Source organism: Lithobates pipiens, unplaced genomic scaffold (genome assembly GCF_037356315.1).
Source record: "Lithobates pipiens isolate NorthernLeopardFrog02 unplaced genomic scaffold, aLitPip1_a1.2 Scaffold_19, whole genome shotgun sequence".
Classification (NCBI taxonomy): domain Eukaryota; kingdom Metazoa; phylum Chordata; class Amphibia; order Anura; family Ranidae; genus Lithobates; species Lithobates pipiens.
In genome coordinates, this window is record NW_027507764.1 from 221,407,002 (window position 1) to 221,429,267 (window position 22,266).

A 22,266-nucleotide genomic window follows, 5' to 3' on the forward strand; every position below is an offset into this window, starting at 1 on the left:
TTGGGCTCATTATCTTACAGTTATCTCATGAATATGCCAAACATATATTATATGCTAAAGTCAGAATTTCATTAACAAACATTATATAAGTCATTAAAAAGTAATTCAGCAAAAATTATTTTGCACATTCCAAATTAAAATAATTCATTTATTATTTGCAGTCACAAGTCAAATTGTTGTTAACAAGCAATTAAATAAGACGCTGCATTTCCTTATCATTTCAGTTTTAGATGTTGGGTCAATCTGTTTTGTTTCTCATGATTGCCTACAATATATACATAAAGCATAAAATCAGACAAGCATAAAATATATTTGCTTTTTTAAATAAACTTTAGGATAAAACTGCCTTACATATCTTACATTTACTTTTAATAAATCATTTTTTTTTTTATGTTACACATTTACTTTTTGCTTGCAAATCAAAGCATGGAAGCTATAGCAGATGAATCTTCTAAATCCAATGCTTTAATACTATATATAAATCTTAATCAGAATTATTTATTTTGTGGCTGTAATGCTAGACAGGGTTTTTTAAAGCAGAGTTCCACCCAAAAATCGAACTTCCACTGATTGGATCCCCCCCCTCCGATGTCGGATTTGGCAACTTTCAGGGGAGTGGGGGGAGCAGATGCCTGTATAATCCAGGTATTTGCTCCCACTTCCGGGCATAGATGACTACAGGCTCTGCGGTGATCTACGCCATGTCTGACCCCTCCTCCATCCATCCCCGCTGTCTTCTGGGAGACACACAGGTCCCAGAAGACAGCAGGGACCAGTGAGTACGCGCAGTGTGACTCGTGTAGGCGCAGCAGGGAACCAGGCTGTGAAGCTGCAAGCCTTCACTTCCTGATTCCCTTACCGAATATGGCGGCGCCTTCACCAGAGAGCTGTGGGACAGATCGGCTTCGGGTGAGGACTTCGCGAGCGCCCTGGACAGGTACGCTTCCATATTTTAAAAGTCAATATCTGCAGTATTTGTAGCTGCTGACTTTAAAAAAAAAAAATGACGGAATTCTGCTTCAAAGAAGAGGAAACACATTGTGAACAGGGAAGACAATGGAGTTAATTTCGTAAAGGAGTTAGGGCTGTTTACCTAAGAAAGTGAATGTTCATTTTTCAAAGTGAACATTAGTAAATACGGTGAAGCCTTAGTCTTTATTTCATATAATCCCTTTCTTATTCCAATACAGCTGCTTTTTGACATTAAGATACAAAAAAAAGCTTTTTTGCTCTCTAGTGCTCTGCCCTAGGCTGGATAAACTTAGATTTTCCTCTGCTGTACTCAAGTAAGCAGCAATTTATTTTCTAGGTCTGGTCAGGTCTCCCTAAGCCTGGTGGTTGATTACTTTTTCCAGAGGCAGGCAGAAGTAGAGTAGGAGGGCTAGCCACTAGGTTATACATATTTATCTGACCTTAGCCAGTCCCTGGGAGGTAAAATCAGAAGATGTGGCCAAAGAGATGATAAATATTTGTGTGGGTCTGTTCAGACTTGGTCTTGGTGTCAATGGGCCCTACTGAAAACAGTGGGTTATCTCATGTCCATGCATATTGCCTCCTCTGTTAAAAACAGCAAAAGGCTTTGCAACTTTGGAGTACATGGCATCATTCAAGATGTACATGTAGATGGCAGCTGATTCTTCTGTCTCCCCCTCCCCGCCTACACTGTTACACTAAGAGCCAGAGCAGCCTGTGTAAAATCCTCTTCTGATGCTAGAGGGGCTTTTCTGCCCTTGGAACCCCCCACTAAAGCACAGGATTGGTGAAAAGGTTTCCAACCCACCAAACACTCTACACCACAAAACCAAGCGAGACTTCAGTTACACCGCTTACTACCAGACACTACCATACTTATGCTGAATACCACTGAGCAGTGCCACATCAACTCTTTTTGATTACCCTATTATCTCAGATCCACTTAACATCTTCCTGCACCTGTTGCCTCCCCTTTTCATGAATTTTAAGCTGTGTTCAAGTTAATTCTGCCAGAGCTCTTCCTTATGTCCCCACCTTCTTGAACTGGGAGTGTCCGGAAGCCACTCAGAATCACTATTAGTGTCCCACCGAAAGGACCCCAACCACTCCGGCAAACATACTGATATTTTCCCTCATTTTGTGGAGATTATTCCTCCCAGGTTCATAGTATTTAAATAGACTTTAGCATTTTTTCATCTTCCCGAACACAAAATCCTGCAGGGCAAGGCCGGACTGGGAATAAAAACCAGCCCTGGAAAAAATATCATACCAGCCCCATAGCATTATTATACCAGCCCAACATCATAATGTCATTATTTCCTTATTCAAGAAAGGGAAACCCAGAAACCCATGCCATTTAAAGCACATTGGAAGAGTGTATTAGATATATATATATATATATATATATATATATATATATATATATATATATATACACATACACATATATATACATATACACACACAGAAGGCAGATATGAAAGCACATCTATATATATATATTTTTTTTTTTTTTAGAAAAGAATTGCGCTAGGTGTGAAATAAACAATACATACATAAATGAATAAATAAACCGTGAAGGATACCCTGCAGCTAAGCACTATAACCCCCGATATAGGGCACAAAGAAAAATAAATAGACAAAAAGTGCAGCGCTGGGTAATAAACTAATAATGCAAGTGATTATGAATAAAAAATGTGATTATACAAAGGAGTATGATAATAAGTGATCAAAAAAACATCATAATAGTCCATATGTGTTAATATGATCAATCCATGAGCAACAAACACATGTATCAAACACAAAAACAGTTCATGGGTGAAATAATCCAACAAAAGAAGTGTTCACAAACTAAATCCAAATAATTGTTTCCCCCACTAGTGCTGCCCGTCACCTAGGAATAGGCAATGGAGGCTTACTAAAAAGCCAGCGACTACCCTTGTTCAGGGGGGTCACATAAGGCTTGGTAGAACAGCAGGCTTGCTGTTGAAGTACCACTGACTGTCCTCACAGGTAACCGGCCAGTGTCTGTGGAAAGCGGTTTTAAAGGTGCTTCTGTCAGGAGACGATCACTGCGCATCAATGGACCTTTCCTTTCACCAGTGGGGATGTGGTCATCCAATGGATTTCTGCAAAAAGTTATGAGGAGAAAAAAAAAACTCCAATAGTGCAGAGATATCTTTGACTAATTTATTCAAAAAAGGTACCAACAGGTTCACAATGCATAAAAACATTCCTTGCAAGGATAAAAAGATAAAAAGGTTCTGCTAATCTCCAAAAACAGCAACTTGCGCACTTGCACTGCGTGTATGCGCAACGGTCCTACGGCCATTTCGTCACAGCTAACATCATCAGCCCAATGATCCTCTGTCCTCCCTCTGTCCTCCGGCGCTCCTATACCACAGAGCTGTGTCTTTGTGCAAGGTCCCGTCCCCCTAGACTGGCTTGTGTGATAGGCGAAACACTGATTCAATCTACTATCACAAGCCGGTCTAGGGGGGCTAGGGGGGCGGGACCTTGCACACACTGACCCAGCTCCATTATATATGAGTGCCGGAGGGCAGAGGGAGGAGAGCGCTGGAGTCGCCTCTCACAGCGGCCCCAGGGCAGGGGGCCTACCAGGAAATTTCCCGGTATCCCGGTAGGCCAGTCCGGCCCTGCTGCAGGCAGACTTAGACTTAGCAAAGTCACTCCAGGGCCTAGGACAGCATAACCTCTGGGGATTTTTACAATCTGCTTTTGCCTGCCCATATGATATTCTAGAAAACTCTACAGTTTAAGCTGATCAGTAAAACCTGTTCCCTGTTACTCACAATTGTCCTGTATTTTAAGCGTAATAATGCTATTATTTTTCATTGCACCACTTGCCTCTGTCTGCCTTTAAATATATTGTCCTAAAATATAGGTAGTTTGTTTTACTCATTGGTCTGGTGTTTGCATTCTTTAAAATAGTGTTATTGTCAATAATCATGAATCAGACTGAGACAGAAGTACAGTTAGATCACACTTGTTTAATAATAATAAAAAACAGTAAACATTGTCAAAACATTGACATAGTTCAGAAATCTGAATGGATAGTCAGACAAGCCAAAACATCAGGGAGCCAGAGATGAGCATAGTAGAACAGCAAGAAGGGACTGTAGCCAGAAGGAATGTTAGCCAAGCAAAACTTTAACAGGAACTCAGAGAGATGTGACCAAGGCGAAGGCAGAGATGATCTGGACTGGATGGCTTAAGTAGGCAGGACTGACAAGCAGGATATCAACAGATGAGTCACTGTGGAGAGATAGGAGCTGCCAATTAGCCGACAGCTGAGCAGCCAGCTTTGAGAAGGGCTGAGCCCAGCCCTGACAGTATCCCCTCCTCAATGACACCCCCCCTAGGAGGACCACCAGACTTGAGGGGAAAATATCTATGGTAATCACGGAGGAGTACAGGGGCATGTACATCTGAGGATGAGACCCAAGAGTGTTCCTCTGGACCATACCTTTTCCAATGCACCTGGTACTGTATGCGCCCAGGGAACCTGTGGAAGTCAACAATGGACTGTACTTCATACTCCTCATGGTTCTCAACCTGTACAGGGTGAGGACAAAGCACCGAGGTGGTAAAGCGGTTGTAGACCAAAGGTTTTAATAAGGAGACATGAAATACATTTGAAATAAGCATATTAAAAGGAAGGTCTAATGCATAAGCCACTGGGTTAATCCTGCGAAGAATACAGAAAGGCCCAATAAACCGAGGTGTGAACTTCAGAGAGGGAACATGAAGTCGGAGGTTGCAAGATGACAGCCAGACCCTGTCCCCAATCTGGTAGGAAGGCACAGGCAGGTTTCTGTGGTCAGCATGTACCTATCATTAGTATGTCGCAAAAAGCCTCCTGGACTTGTGCCCACATGGAACGAAGACCACGGAGATGCTCCTCTAATGCAGGAATACTCTAAGGAACAAATTAGTCAGGCAACATGGAAGGTTGGAAACCATAGTTCGCCATAAACAGAGACAAACAGGACCATTTGTTATGATGGTCAGAAATATAGCAACATAGGAATTCCTCCAAGGACTGATTGGCTCATTCTGTAACTCTATTAGACTGCGGGTGATACGCAGAGGAGAAATCAAGCTGAGTTCCCAACTTTGCACAAAAGGCTCACCAGAACCGGGACACCAACTGACTACCCATGTCTAAGACAAACACCTTGGGCATAGGCGAAAGATCTCCCGAGCAAAAATGGAAGCCAGTTCCTTAGAAGTGGGCAACTTCTTAAGTGGAATACAATGAGACATTAACCACCATAAGGATAACTGTGTTGCCCTGGGAGTTGGGTAACTCCACAATGAAATCCATAGACAGGTGGGTCCAGGGCCTCTCTCCATTGGGTATGGGTTGTAGGAGGCCCACTGGAAGGTGTCGTGGAATCTTACTCTGAGAACACACACATAACAGGCAGCTACAAAGGCGGTTGCATAAGCATGTAGACTAGGCCACTAGAATTGTTGGAAAATGGGCCAAAACAGTTGATTCTTCCCAGGATGGCCAGCAGCCTTGGGAGAATGGTAAGTCCGGAGACTGTCTGGGACAAAGCAGCAGTCACAAGGTTTCTCAGGAGGAGCATGGACTTGAGCAGTAATAATTATGTCACTCAAAGGAAAAATGAGACTAGTACGAACCGTAGCCAGAATACGATCAGGAGGAATCACAGGAACTGGAACCAGCTCATCTTGGAAGTCGAGGAAAATTGTTGTGACAAATTGTCAGCTCTTACATTCTTAGTACCAGGCAAGAATGAGACAATGTAATTGAAACTAGATAAGAAAAGAGCCCATCATGCCCTTCTGGGAGAGAGGCGTTTAGCCTAAAGCCGCGTACACACGGGCGGACTGTCTGGCCAACTAAGTCCGTCAGACAATCCGACGGACAGTCCGTCCTACTTTCGAATGAACGGACTTGACCACACACGATGAACAAACAGTCCGTTGAAAGCTTGCGCGATGACGTGTACAGCACGTACGACGGGACTAGAAATAGGACGTCCAATACACAGCAATGCAACCTTCCGCCGTGTAAATCCTTTCTGAGCATGCGCCATACTTAGTCCGTCCAACTAGCCTACTCACGAGCGGATTGTCCGCTGAAACCAAAGTTGGACGGACAATATTACGGAAATTCCAAAATACTTAGTCCGCCAGACTGCACGCTGAAAAAGTCCGCTGAAGCCCACACACGAGTGGACTGTCCGCTGAAATGTGTTTCGGCGGACTAAGTTGGACAGACAGTCCGCCCGTGTGTACGCGGCTTTAGACAAGAATGTGAGATTCTTATGGTTAGTAAGAATGAGAACCGGCACAGTGGTACCTTCAAGGAGAATTTCCACTCTTTCAGGGCTAAAATGATCACTAACAGATCTCTGTCACCAATCTCATAATTGCACTCAGCAGGTGACAATTTCTTGGAAAAGTAGCCACAAGGATGCATAGCGCTCTCAGAAGTAGGACATTGAGACAGAAGGGCACCAACTCCAGTCTCAGAACCATCAACCTCAAGGATAAAAGGTAATGTAGGATCAGGATGTGCCAACACGTGAGCAGAAACAAAGGCAGCCTTGAGACTCTAAAAGGCCTTAATGGACTAACTCTGTGGGTTACTGTCCTTTCTGGTCATATCAGTCAGGGGCTTGACATGAGACGAGAAGTTACAAATAAACTTCCGATAATAGTTGGCAAAGCCAAGAAAACGCTGCAGAGGACGTAAACCCAGGGGTTGGGCCACTGTAGAACTGCTGGAAGTTTCTCTGGGCCCATCGAAAAACCAGCAGTGGAAATGACCAGGAATTTAACCTGTTCACTATGGAATTTGCACTTCTCCTATTTACAATAGAGATTGTTCTCTCATAGTTTCTGAAGGACATGATAGTCATCTGTGTGGTGGCTCTCCAGGGACTTGGAAAATATGAGGAAATCATTGAGATAAACCCCACAGATCCATGTCCTGTCAGGGGAAACCGATCGTGTGTTCTTAGTATATAGGGACACCGATCAGTCTCCTCCCCCAGTCAGTCCCATCCCCCACAGTTAGAATCACTCCCTAGGTAACACATTTAACCCCTTGATTGCCCCCTAGTGTTAACTCCTTCCCTGCCAGTGACATTTATGCAGTAATCAGTGCATATTTATAGCACTGATCACTGTATAAATGTCAATTGTCCCAAAATAGTCTCAAAAGTGTCCGACCTGTCCGACACAATGTCATAGTCATGATAAAAATCGCAGATCACCGCCATTACTATTAAAAATAATAATAATAATAAAAATGCCATAAATCAATAACCTATTTTGTAGGTGCTATAACTAATATACGCGTATTGCGATTTGTTTTACCAAAAATATGTCATTTTTTTTTTAAATTGGGATATTTATCATAGCAAAAAGTAAACAACATTGTGTTTTTTTTCAAAATTGTCGCTCTTTTTTGTTTAAAGCGCAAAACAAATAAAAAAAACACAGAGGTGATCAAATGCCACCAAAAGAAAGCTCTATTTGTGGGGACAAATTGGGTATAATGTTGCATGACCACACAATTGTCATTCAAACTGTTACAGTGCTGAAAGCTGAAAATTGACCTAGGCAGGAAGGGGCTGAAAATGCCCTGTATTGAAGTGGTTAAGCTAACCATTTATCTGTCATGGTGATCTAGTGACACTATTGTCTTGCCTGATTGACTACATCCTTGACACAGGTAAACTTTTGGTTTTGTTGTTTTTTATTTGTTTATTTTAGATACCCATTAAAAGAATCCCAAAAGTAATATGTAGGCTTCCATTGCTAACCCTTCCTTCCAATAATTTTAGTTTGCTATTTGGGTAATCCTGACTTTACTGGCAGAACACTTGTTCTAGGCCAGTATCTCAGAAAGCATCAAAGCCAGAATTAGCTACAAGTTTTTAGCTATGGGAGCCCCCAATATTTCTTTTAGTAGACAACAGAGTGAACAGAATGCCAAAACAGAAAAATGCCATTGCTGTTGCCTAATTATTCAGTAAAGAGGTGAAGGGTCTAAAATTCACCAACCTATGCTTCTGCAGCAGTGGTGGTCAATGATGTTACTGTGTTTTGCAACAGAATCACGATGATAAAATGGAATTAAAGACCTTTGGCTACTAAAACTGTTATAAGTAATCCAGCTGTGTATTAAGTTGTTTGCATTATAAAAAAAAATCATACAGAAAAATAATACATATTCATATTCAGAATTATTATCATAATTTATTACTTGCCACCACCAGTCAAGATTCTGTTAAGAAGCAGCCAGACTTCAGAAATAAATGTGCATATTGCTTAATTTAAGGCCGTGGGTCAATTACTATAGATTTTAGTCATACAGCAGCAATTAATAATATTTGGTTAGAAGAGAGAAACAATTAATTATAAGCCATATTTTTTAAACAAGGGAGCATTACTACAACTGATATGATTCAGAAGATAAACATTTGCATTTAAAGCAAATCTATCAACGATTTAACACTGGTATATGGTTATTTCGTTTGGAAAATACTGATATTTTTATTTCTATAGCACTTCGAACATGCAAACGACATCTGTAGTCTCTTCCCTGTACTGAGATGGCATGGAGGATGTGTAGCACCTCCTGGATGTAGCAGCATTATGACCAATACCTCTCAACCAGGGGCCTACAGTGGGAGAGAGTTTCACATGTGTGCAATAGTGACATTGGGGTTGGATTGTTAAGCCTATTCTCAACCCCAGTTGCCCTCTTAGCTTGTCAGAAGGAAAGCAGTGGAGCAAAGGCATGTGTGTGGAATGTTATGTATTTTTTAGGGGCTGGACTCCAGTTTTGGAGTATTTTAGCTCAGATGCACAAGTGGTGGACTTAGCTTAAGTTCTCCTGGTCTCTTATCCCCTGGGAGATAACTATTGCTTATCATTACAATATGAGGATGTACTGTAAATAACATTGCAATTGTGTTAGTGGTGACATGTACAAAGGTACTACATACATTGCTTGCTGGTGCATGGGGTAAGGATTCAGACTGGAAAAGCTAAGAAAAGAGATGCTGAAAAAGAAAGATCCTGATGAAAATCTCAGGGAACGAGTGCTGAAAGGGAAAGGTTGGGAGACCGGCAGTGAAAGACAAGGTGAACAAAAATTTGGGGAAGAAAAAAGCAGAAAGGGTAGAGAGATACTGTAAGAGAGTAATGCCGTATATACACGGCTGGACTTTTCCACAGCAAAGTTCCGACGGAAGGAATCTGTCGGACAATTCGACCGTGTGTGGGCTTCATCGGACCTTTGCTGTTGCAAAATCAGACGGACTTTAGATTTAGAACATGTTTCAAATCTTTCCAACGGACTCGAGTCCAGCGTAAAAATCAGTTTGTCTGTATGCTAGTCCGATGGACGAAAACCGACGCTAGGGCAGCTATTGGCTACTGGATATGAACGTCCTTATTCTTGTTCGGTTGTACGTCATCACGGTCGAATCCGTCGGAGAGCGGGGACCATCCTTATTGCGCAGCGTGACTCGCGCATGCGTAGTAGGGAACCGGGAAGTGAAGCCGCAAGGCTTCACTTCCTGATTCCCATACCCAAGATGGTGGCGGCAACACCCGAGAGCCGATCGAGAGATCGGCTTCAGGTGCCAACATCGCGGGCGTGCTGGGCGGGTAAGTGTCCTTATTTTAAAAGTCAGCAGCTGCAGTATTTGTAGCTGCTGACTTTTAAAAACAAAAAACGGCGGAACTCCCGCTTTAAGTTACTTTTTGTGTGTGTATCCCACCTCATGCTGCTGCTTGTTTATGCTATTTATCTTTACTTAATTGGGTAATTTTTAGTGCAGTTCTCCTTTTTTGTTATGAGTACAGATGAAACTTGGCCCCACCCCCTTTTGAGGGTGACACCCCTTTTCTATAGCAAACCTAAAGAAACTTACTTAACAATTTTTATCAATATTTGCATAAGGTGAACAATGGCTCACTCAGGGCGGAACAACATTTCCCAGCAGTTTCCCTTCTTCACAGTGACAACTTCAGGGACAGAATGCATGGCTGCAGTCAAACAGCATTTGGCCATGCTATTGTGTAAGGGACCGCACTACCTGAGTGCAAAGTCCTTTAAAGGGTCCCCTTGCATGGGGAATCTCAGCCTGTCCACACAACAGCCGGGGACTGAGAAAAGATTTCCTCATTTGTTGAAGACAAACAAGCTGAACATCATATCAACATGTTACTTTTCAGAGGGAGACACACTGGCGATTTCAGAACACTAGCCAGTATGACTTAAGTTGGCACTCCTGACCTCTGCCAGCAGAATAGGATCCAGCAGTACAGCCAAGCAGGAATGTCCCCACAAACCACTTTCCAGGACAAAGGGGGAGTGGCTCTCAGCATAGGGTCCTGACTCCACAGAACACACATTTGTAATCCACATGGTTTTGAAGAATGAATACAGTTCAATAACGCTTACCAATAGTACCTGAGATCCTGTAACCGTAGGGTTTCCCCTCTTGTATTCACAGTGGTAATATAATACAGAATGTCTTTCTTTTTAGGCCTGCGGAGAAAAACACAAATGGGATTGATTTAACGACCATAGTCCCAGGTTTGTAGGACCAAAGTATATCTTTCAGCCATTCTGGGTGACAACTTGTTGAACTCCAAGTGCAAAGGAATTTTAAGAAATCCCTACACTGTCTCATCCACCGTGTTCACTTTTCCTGAATCTCCCCCTCCAGTTGGGCTGGTATATATGGATACAAGTAGCCATACTCCTCAGCCACTTTCTTGATGACTACGCACTGTGACTTAGACAGCCTGGGAAGTGTTTTAGGGTCTCCATACCCAGTTGAGACTTGTGCATCCGATGCGTGTTGGACTGAATATCCAGCATGACATCAGGTTTGCAATCAAACTTAGTTACGTGGGTTGGTTTGGTTGGCACATCTTTAGGGACCCATCACATGCCTGACGAAGGGGCCCTGCATGGCTTCGAAACATTGTGACAGCATAGTGGTGTAGTGGTTAGCACTCTCACCTAGCCGTAAAAAGGGTCGCTGGTTCAAATCCCAACCACGACACTACCTGCCTGGAGTTTGCATGTTCTCCCTGTGCATGCGCGAGTTTCCTCTTGGTACTCCAGTTTCCTCCCACACTCCAAAGACATGCTGGTAGGTTAATTGGCTTCTGTACAAAATTGGCCCTAGTATATGAATTGGGACTTTGGATTGTGGGCTCTTTGAGGGTAGGGACTGATGTGAGTGTGCAATTTACAGGGATAGGGACAATTGTAGACACTCACTCAGGTTGAACTGGATGGACTGGTGTCTTTATTCAACCTTACTAACTATGTAACTATGTAACTATCATGCAATAAATCACCCATTTGGACGCTATTTGTGTATCCAGCTGGTTGTTGCTACAGCACCCAAATCTGAGAGCACATCCAGGAACGTGTGCGATGGGAATATGTAGTACTGCAATAAAACTTAGTCACGTGGGTTGGTTTGGTTGGCACAACTTTAGGGACCCATCTTGCCCAGCCATCCTCCTAAAAGGATTTAGAAATACGCACAGTTGGAGCTGTACTAGCAGACAGTTCAATCTTAACACTTGCAGCTGGCCCAGAAGGAATTTCATCCTCCTCCAGGTCACATAACTGCTCCTCTTCACTATCGCTCCACTTTTCAGTCCATGACAAATTGTCTGAAAACAGTTCAGACATCTGATCGGGAAATCCGAATTGGAGATAGTGGAGCACTCTTCAGCCGGGAGTAGGTTGAGCATGGAGCTTGCAGCGACTGGTGTCTCCCCCACTGGTGTCTTTTTCCCCGGTGGTTTCATCATCAAGGAATGTAGGTGGGTCCATCCATGGCCTCGAGGGATAACCAGAGAATTGGGTCCTGGAGCAGCCACAGAGATGAGAGAAGCAGCTTCTCGCACAGACAGGTGAAGTATACTGCACTTCAGTGTCGGTCAGGATGCCCTTAGGCTCACTCAGACCAGGGCCAACACCCATAACAGACACCTTCCAATTCGACATTGTACTTCCAAACTGCGCCATCTTCTCCACCCAACAACCAGGCACATGTGGCAGCAGTTCCTTATCCTCCTCTGCAGAATGGTAGCTCCTCCCCCTGCCAGTGGATTGGACCACACATTCTCTGGAAACTTCAGTGCCTGCCCCGCCTTCTGTGTGGCATGCAAAAAACCTTAATGGAGTCAGTTTTAACCCCTGCAGCACTGGCGTAAAGTGTCAAAAGACCAGGCTGACAATCTTCCGGAAGCAATGAGACATGTTGGTTCTGTTCATGTTGGAATGCATAATAACACAGTCTATATGAAGCAAAGATGTTACTTGCCATCTTTCCATGGAGCAAGACGAAATCCCGAGGTAGCTGTACCTGGTTGCTATGGGTGACTGTTGCAGGATCAACGCCTTTGCCCCACATTGGGCGCCAAAATGTAGCAAGGTCCGGGACCTCCAAAGGCCTTATGGTGACCTCCAGAGTCAGGGATAGCTGACATCTGTCTTTGTATAGTGTGTTACCAGGCACGTTGACAAAGTGGCACGGGTGCGAAAAATAACGTACCCGTACATTGCTGCGTTACCAACGGCTAGCAGGAGTGTGCTCGCGGGTCCCGTGGACTCTATGTCCGCCGGTGGCCCGCAATTGTGGCACAGAGAGGCAGAACAGGCAGATGCAAAGATCAGTGTGGATGGTCACCTAGGTATAGTGAGGTGTAGACAGACTGTTTATCCAGAAGCACTGGGACCCATATTAACCACTTGCTTACTGGGCACTTAAACCCCCCTCAGTCCCAGACCAATTTTCAGCTTTCAGCGCTGATGCACTTTGAGTGACAATTACGCGGTCATACAACACTGTACCCAAATGAAATTTTAATCATTTTTTTCCCACAAATAGAGCTTTCTTTTGGTGGTATTTAGTTACAGCTCAGAGTTTTATTTTTTGCTAAACAAACAAAAAAAGATGCAAAAAAAAAAAAAAAAAAAATCATGTTTTAATAGTTTGTTATAAAATTTTGCAAACGGGTCATTTTTCTCCTTCATTGAAGTGCGCTGATTAGGCGGCACTGATAGGCTGCATTGGTGGGCACTGATGGGCTGCATTGGTGGGCACTGATGGGCTGCATTGGTGGGCACTGATAGGCTGCACTGGTGGGCACTGATAGGCATAGTTAAGGCGGCACTAATAGGCACAGATAAGGCGGCACCGATGGGCACAGATAAGGCGGCACTGATGGGCAAAGATGGGCACAGATAAGATGGCACGGATGGGTGGCACGGATAAGTGGCACGGATGGGTGGCACGGATGGGCACTGATAGGTACCACAGATAGATGGAACTGATGGGCACTGATAGGTGGCACTGATAGGTGGCTCTGATAGGTGGCACTGCTGGGCACTGATGGGCGGCACTGCTGGGCACTGATGGGCGGCACTGCTGGGCACTGATGGGCGGCACTGGGGTGCAGCACCTTTGAGGCAGATTTTGGGTGGCACTGTGGGTGGCACTGCTGGGTGGCACTGTGGGTGGCACTGTGGGCACTGCTGGGTGGCACTGTGGGCACTGCTGGGTGGCACTGTGGGCACTATGGGCACTGCTGGGTGGCACTGACAGGGGGGCACTTACTTTATTTCAGGATGGCACTGCGGGTGGCAGGTGGGCACTGGCAGGGGGCAGGTGTCCGCTTAAATTGCTGGCCGTGATCGGGACTGATGTCCCGAACACGGCCGCCGGCGATCGGCTTTTTTTTTTTCTCCTCGCGCTGTCAGCGCGAGGAGTAATACTAGCCGATTACCGGCTCCGTTTTATCACATGATCAGCTGTCATTGGCTGACAGCTGATCACGTGATAAGGGGTCGGGATCGACCCCTTACACGGATCGGTGATCAGGCGAGTCTCACGGACTCGCCGATCACAGAGCGCGCCGCGCGCGCCCCTCAGGGGGCGCGCAGGCCGCTCGTATCCGGGACGACGTCAATAGACGTAGTCCCGGAAATGTGGGTCCGCGCTGTTGCCGTCATTTTGCAATAGCGCGGTACCCAAGTGGTTAAAGGATTCATTTAAATCATCTGCAAATACCTCTCTATGTGACCTTATCCATCTCTTCATTCCCACTCTGTTTAGAGATTAGGAGCAATCTTCATGACTATTCATGTCTTTTCTTTAAGATATAACTATTTAGCTCTATCTCGGTCATTCAAGCTATCAATCTCTTCTGGGAACATTTTGCTAGTGAGTGAGCTGTCTGGCAAATCCCCACGGGCTCCCCAGGTAAAAATTTCCATCAAGGTTGCTTACTAACATCTTACAGTTATACAGTGTATGCATTTATATAAAAAATTATCCTCTAAATCCGGGGGCCTGATGAAGCAGGTCCTTCCACGAAAAGCGTAGGCCGTTTTCTCAGATCCCCCAGCCAGGATAACAACACCCTGGATAGGTCATACTGTAACAGTGTTTTTAAAGTAGTTTGTCTTTCAAGGTTTTAATCTATTTCATGTATATACGTTAAATAAAATTATGTATACTCTTTTTTTTTAAAACTTTCTGATTTGTGCATTTCTTAAAAAACCCTACATGATACATGTAAAGTCCCACACAACCTTCTTTTTTCTGTACATGTATTTTGTGGCATGGTATACATGTAGGGTTCAATCATCCCACATTCACCCCCTGCACCCTTCGACTACATGTACTTAACTATTGGCAACACAGAATAGTTATTTTACATTAGTCTCTCATTGTAGATTCTTACTCACAGAGCTCCCAGTCTCTTACTAGACTTCCAGATCCAATCGCCACTGGATCTCCTGAATTATTCCACAGCTAGCATGCTGTATACTTCTCAAGCGTCACCCCCGCTATCCTGATGGGTCCCTAGCTTGGTACTCGATGCTCCTCAAGCATCACTCCTGCTGTCCTGCTAAGTCCCTGGCTTGGCACCTGCTGAAACTTTTCCCCTTCTTCACTGTCCCCGGCTGGTGAGAAGATTGCTCTGGTCAATGTATAAATGACACTGGCAGGGGAGGGGGTTAACTGTGTTCCCCGGGTTTGTTCTAACTGTGTGGGGGCTGGGCTCACTGGAACACCACATTGATATATCCTGTCAGAACAGGGATCGGCCATATTTACAAAGGCAGATCCCCGTTCTGCCTCTGTGTACTGCTATTGTGGATCGTTGCATGCAGCGGGCTCACGCACGCTCCCACAATGTCACACGCATGAACCGCCATATGGTACAGCGGTTTGCGCCATCGAGCCAACCTGCCACCGTATATATACAGTGGCTGGTAAGCAAGGGGTTAATAAATGTTACTGGTTTAAAAAGATATAAGCACTATTTGGAGCTCCTCTCTTTTCACATATATCGAGCAATGGCGGAGGAACACTCTGGAAGGAGGAATACACGATTTCTTAGTCCAAGGTGACTAAAAGGCTGTTTTGACCAAAATTAAATGTGAAGTCACACATCATGAGGTGAGCGCATACTAAATGGGGGAGCACTGTGGTGAATATAAAGCACGTTTGAGGATTTGGGAAGATTCAGCAAGCCTAATCTTAATTTGATTTTCATTTTTTTCACTTGATTGCACTGAAGCACTGGATCTGTTTATTTGGACTAATATAAGAAGAACTATAATAATCGCCCACACGTGTTTAATATCATTTGATTTGCACGTTAACAGATATGTGATTAGTACATAGATGTATTGTATAGGTTTATGCTTTATTAGCACAGCAATCTTTTAAGTTAATATTATTTACACATTTATATTGGGAGTGTGTTTCTTGCTGCTTGCCTAATACAGTGAAAACACAATATTTTGTACATTTTGCTATAATAAATATCCCCAATTTTTATTAAAAAAAAGCAATTTTTTCCTCAGTTTAGGCCAGTCTGTATTCTTCTACAAATTTTTGGTAATAAAAATCGCAATAAGCTTATATAGATTGGTTTGCACAAAAGTTTTAGCATCTACAAAATAGGGGAAAGATTTATGGCATTTTTATTTTTTATTATTTTTGTTTAACTAGTAATGGCGGTGATCAGCGATTTTTATTGGGATTGCAACATTATGGCGGACAGATTGGACACTTTTGACACATTTTTGGGACCATTGGCATTTATATAGCGATGAATGCTATAAAGATGCACTGATTACTGTGTAAATGACACTGGCAGGGAAGGGGTTAACAGCAGGGGGCAATGTTAACTGTGTTACCTAGGGAGTTAACTGTGTTACCTAGGGAGTGATTCTAACTGTGGGGGGATGCCTGGATGAGGAGACCGATTGTTGTTCATACTTAGTATAAAACAACAGATCACTCTCCTCACCCCTGACAGCATGAAAATCTGTCTGTTTACATTGACAGATCTCCGTTATGCCTCTGTGTGGAGCAAGCGTGGGTTCCCGGAAGTCATCACGACCGGCGGGCACGTGCATCAGCTCCAGCTTTGCACCCCCTAGTGGTTGAAAGGCGAGCCGACGTATTCTACGACGGTTCACCCAGTGGAGCCAACCTCCCTTAGTATAACTATGGCGACTGGTCTGGAAGGGGTTAAGGGCATCCCAGCCTGAGTCCGTGGGGTTAAACATTGCATTGGCCCACCCTTTGCAGCTATAACGGCTTCAACTCTTCTGGGAAGGCTGTCCACAAGGTTTAGGAGTGTGTCTATGAGAATGTTTGACCATTCTCCCAGAAGTGGATTTGTGAGGTCAGGCACTGATGTTGGATAAACAGGCCTGGCTCGCAGTCTCCGCTCTAATTCATCCCAAAGGTGTTCTATCGGATTGAGGTCAGGACTCTGTACAGGCCAGTCAAGTTCCTCCACCCCAAACTTGCTCATCCATGTGTTTATGGACCTTGATCTGTGCACTGGTCCAAATCATTTGGTGGAGGTAGGATGATGTGGGGTTGTTTTTCAGGGGTTTGGCTTGGCCCCTTAGTCCCAGTGAAGGGAACTCTTAAGGCGTCTGCATGCCAAGACATTTCATGCTCCCAACATTATGGGAACAGTTTGGGGAAGACCCCTTCCTGTTCCAACATGACTACACACCAGTGCACATACAAGGTCCATTAAGGCATCGATGAGCGAGTTTGGAGTGGAGATACTTGACTGGCCTGCACTGAGTCCTGATCTCAACCCGATAGAACACCTTTGGGATAAACTGGAGCTGAGACTGCGAGCCAGGCCTTCTTGTCCACATCAGTGCCTGACCTTACAAATGCGCTTCTGGTAGCATGGTCAAACATTCCCATAGACAGAGACCAAAAGCTTGTGGACAGCCTTCCCAGAAGAGTTGAAGCTGTTATCGCTACGGAGGGTGGGCAAACTCAATATTTAACCCAACAGACTAAGGCCTCATGCACACGAGACGCAGATGAAACCTCTGTTAAAAAAAAGCTGAAACGCGCGTTTAGAAACGCGCGTTTTGCCGCGTTTGCATGTCGCGTTTAGACGCGTTTAGACGCGTTTGCGTTTAAACGCGTTTATAAAGATAACATCATGTAGACCCTCCCCAAGCTCTCAAAGCATTTTTTTTAACTATTTCTGCTATTTTGATCAGAGTGAGCAGCAGAAGCATAGAGAGCAGTTGTACACTTGCATTTGCCGTGTCACTTGCCACGGCACCTGCCACAAGTTGGGGATTGTCCACTTGCCACATCACCTGCCACGTCACCTGCCACAAATTGTGGATTGTCCACTTGCCACGTCACTTGCCACATCACCTGCCACGTCACTTGCCACGAGATGTGGATTGTCCACTTTCCACGTCATCTGCCATGCCACCTGCCACAAGCTGTGGATTGTCCACTTGCCACGTCACCAGCCACATCACCTGCCACAAGTTGTGGATTGTCTACTTGCCGCGTCACTTGCCACATCACCTGCCACGTCACTTGCCACGTCACCTGCCACAAGTTGTGGATTGTTCACTTGCCACGTCACCTGCCACGTCACCTGCCACAAGTTGTGGATTGTCCACTTGCCACGTCACTTGCCACAAGCTGTGGATTGTCCACTTGCCACATCACTTGCCACGTCACCTGCCACGTCACTTGCCACGTCACTTGCCACATCACCTGCCACAAGTTGTGGATTGTCTACTTGCCGCGTCACTTGCCACTTCACCTGCCACGTCACTTGCCATGTCACCTGCCACAAGTTGTGGATTGTTCACTTGCCACGTCACCTGCCACGTCACCTGCCACAAGTTGTGGATTGTCCACTTGCCACGTCACTTGCCACAAGCTGTGGATTGTCCACTTGCCACATCACTTGCCACGTCACCTGCCACAAGTTTTGGATTGTCCACTTGCCACGTCAGCTGCCACGTCACTTGCCACAAGTTGTGGATTGTCCACTTGCCACGTCACTTGCCACATCACCTGCCACGTCACTTGCCACGAGATGTGGATTGTCCACGTGCCATGTCACTTTCCACGTCACCTGCCACGTCACTTGCCACGTCAGCTGCCACGTCACTTGCCACAAGATGTGGATTGTCCACTTGTCACATCACCTGCCACATCACTTGCCACATCACCTGCCACAAGTTGTGGATTGTCCACTTGCCACGTCACTTGCCACATCACCTGCCACGTCACTTGCCACAAGATGTGGATTGTCCACTTTCCACGTCACCTGCCATGCCATCTGCCACAAGTTGTGGATTGTCCACTTACCACGTCACCAGCCACATCACCTGCCACAAGTTGTGGATTGTCCACTTGCCACACCACTTTCCACGTCACCTGCCACGTCACCTGCCACAAGATGTGGATTGTCCACTTGCCACGTCACCAGCCACATCACCTGCCACAAGTTGTGGATTGTCCACTTGCCACGTCCCTTGCCACGTCCCCTGCCACGTCACCTGCCACAAGTGGATTGTCCACTCGCCACATCACTTGCCACATCACCTGCCACAAGTTGTGGGTTGTCCACTTGCCACGTCACCTGACACAAGTTGTGGATTGTCCACTCGCCACGTCAACTGCCACATCCCCTGCCACAAGTGGATTGTCCACTTGCCACATCACTTGCCCCATCACCTGCCACAAGTTGTGGATTGTCCACTTGCCACGTCACCTGACACAAGTTGTGGATTGTCCACTCGCCACGTCACTTGCCACATCACCTGCCACAAGTGGATTGTCCACTTGCCACGTCACTTGCCACGTCCCCTGCCACAAGTGGATTGTCCACTTGCCACGTCACTTGCCACGTCACCTGCCACAAGTTATGGATTGTCCACTTGCCACGTCACATGCCAGTCACCTGCCACAAGTTGTTGATTTTCCACTTGCCACGTCACCTGCCAAGTCACTTGCCGCGTCACCTGCCAGGTCACTTGCCACGTCACCTGCCACAAGTTGTCTATTGTCCACTTGACACGTCACATGCCAGTCACCTGCCACAAGTTGTTGATTTTCCACTTGCCACGTCACCTGCCAAGTCACTTGCCGTGTCACCTGCCAGGTCACTTGCCACGTCACCTGCCACAAGTTGTCTATTGTCCACTTTCCACGTCACTTGCCACTTCACCTGCCACGTCACTTGCCACAAGTTGTGGATTGTCCACTTGCCACATCACTTGCCACCTGCCATGTCACTTGCCACAAGTTGTGTATTGTCCACTTGCAATTGCAATTGTTTAAAATATTTTTCTAATGGTTTTTCATCATTTGCAATCATTTTTGAGATTTTTAATGTAAAAAAAAAGGTCACCTTTAAAAACGCATATAAACGCAAACGCGGCTAAACGCGGTAGCGGCGTTTTGCCGCGTTTTACCGCGTTTTGCCGCGTTTTGCGTCTGAAACGCAGAAATTTTTGTTTCTGAACGCATTTTTTTGCTTCTGGAAAAACGAGATTAAACGCAACTGCATATAAACGGAAAAAAACGAGACTGTGTGCATGGACACATAGGATAACATTGAATGAGTTCAGGTGCAGTTGAAAAAACTGTCCAACTGCATCTGAACGCGCGTTTAACTGCGTCTCGTGTGCATGAGGCCTAAGACTGGGATGCCATTAAAGTTCATGTGCATGAAGAGGCGGGTGTCCCAATACTTTTGATAATATAGTGTATGAACTATACTTGTAAATTAACTACTACAGAAAAAGTATTATTTTTATTTTTATTTTGGGGTATACGGATACAAATTAGCCTTATTTACATGCTCCATTATAAAGAGCAGAGGAATGGATAAACAACGTTTACGAATGCACATTCATTAAGTCGTAAAGCTTTGAACCAGAATTAGAACAACAGTGATACCTGTGTTTTATAATTTCACGTTTTGTAGCTCATTGATTGTTATTTGATTCCAGTGCAGAGAAGTGAACATTGAAGTGATGTGAGTTGTTCTTGTGCGTGTGTGTACCAGACAGCTGTCTCAGAATACTATTTTATATACTTCATTATTTTTATTTATTTGTCTTGCCTTGTTTACAATATATTTCTGTAGCGCAAGAACAGAAGGGCCAGTGAATGGATTTACACTTTATGGGGGGAGAAATGCAGAATGCACAGCATTTTAAAGTATGTACACCAGAAAAGTGATCAATAAAGCCTAAATTAAGAACTTTTATCATTTTAAAAATGCATCCAGATTTTTACAGCCATCTGTTGTTGCTCCAAGTCCCATCTACCATGCTGTGATCAAATGCAAAGAATTGCCTTCTCTTATACTTTTGTGCTTTTGTTACAGATAATTTGAGAAAATTTTGAATAGCTTTGAGATTTGAGATTAAACCGTTAACAATGAGACTGTATTAAAATAAAAAAGGCAGTAGTAACATTTACAAATACTAGGGACAAGTATTCAAGTTTTAATAGTAAACAAAAAGGTTGTACTGGGACAAAGCAACAAAGTATACAAGAAAATGGACATGCATACCACAATAGTTTCATTTACTATATATAATAGCAGCTAAAACCTGAATTTTGTAGTGTAATGCCACATACACACGACCGGACTTTCTGGCAGACTGGGTCTCACGGGATCAGTCCGAAATAGAACATGTTTCAAATCTATCCGATGGACTCAATTCCGACGGACTAAAAATCGGGAAAACCATTTGTCTGTATGCTGGTCCAACAGACCAAATACGACGCAAGGGAGGCTATTGTCTACTGGCTATTGAACTTCCTTATTTAGTCCCGCTTACGTCATCACGTTCAAAATGAATGGACTATCGAAAGGACTTCCTTTGTGTGTGGCTAAGTCCATTTGTTTGGAAAGTCCGTCAGAACTCCGCAGAAAGTCAGTCGGGAAGACCGTCGGACCTAGTCTGCTGGAAAGTCTGGTCGTGTGTATGTGGCATAAGTAGTTTAAGACTAGTGGTCAGTTCTAATACTAATTCATTTTATAGCTGCTGATTTGATAAAAAAAAAAAACTGTATGTGCGTCTTCTCCCAAGGATTCTTTATTTTAAGGACAAACATCTTCCCAGATCGCAAGGATAACTTGCAACAAATTTGTGGCAGCATTGAATTGTAAGGCCGCGTACACACGCGCGGACTGTTCGCCCAACTTTGTCCGCTGAACAGTGTTTGGGCGGACAGTCCGCTCGTGTGTGGGCTTTCAGCGGACAGTTTCAGCGGACAGTTTGACGAACAAGGTTTTTCGGAAATTCCGTAAAACTGTCCGCTGAAACCTTGTTTGAGCGAACAGTCCGCCCGTGTGTAGGCTTGTTCGTCAAACTAAGTTCCGCGCATGCTCAGAAAGGATTTACACGCTGAAAGTTATAATGCAGTGTATAGGACGTCGTATTTTTTCGTCCCGTCGTACGTGCCGTTCACGTCATCGCGCACGGTTTCAGCAAACTGTTCGTTCGTCATGTGTGGCCATGTCCGTCCATGCTAATTTTGAGCGGACTGTTTGCCGAAACTGTTTGACGGACAAAGTTGGGCGAACAGTCCCCGCGTGTGTACGCGGCCTAAGTCTTGCAACTTGCTGCACATTTTCACTGGCAAGTTGTACACTTACAGAGCACTTGAAACACAAGTTCTAGTTGACATGTTTTCAATTTGTAGCAAATGTGAATGGCAAGTCTCTAGCAAGAACAAAGTTGCAGTGATGAGTCTACAGCAAGAGCTCTGCAAGTCACAGTGATCCCTGTGGCGGGATGACTATTGTACAACATAACGGAACCAGAACTTGCAGCAGACTTGCAAAATGTTTGCAAAAAAAGTTGATCTGGAGTCAAGCAATGTGGACTTGCTGCAATTGTGCAACAAA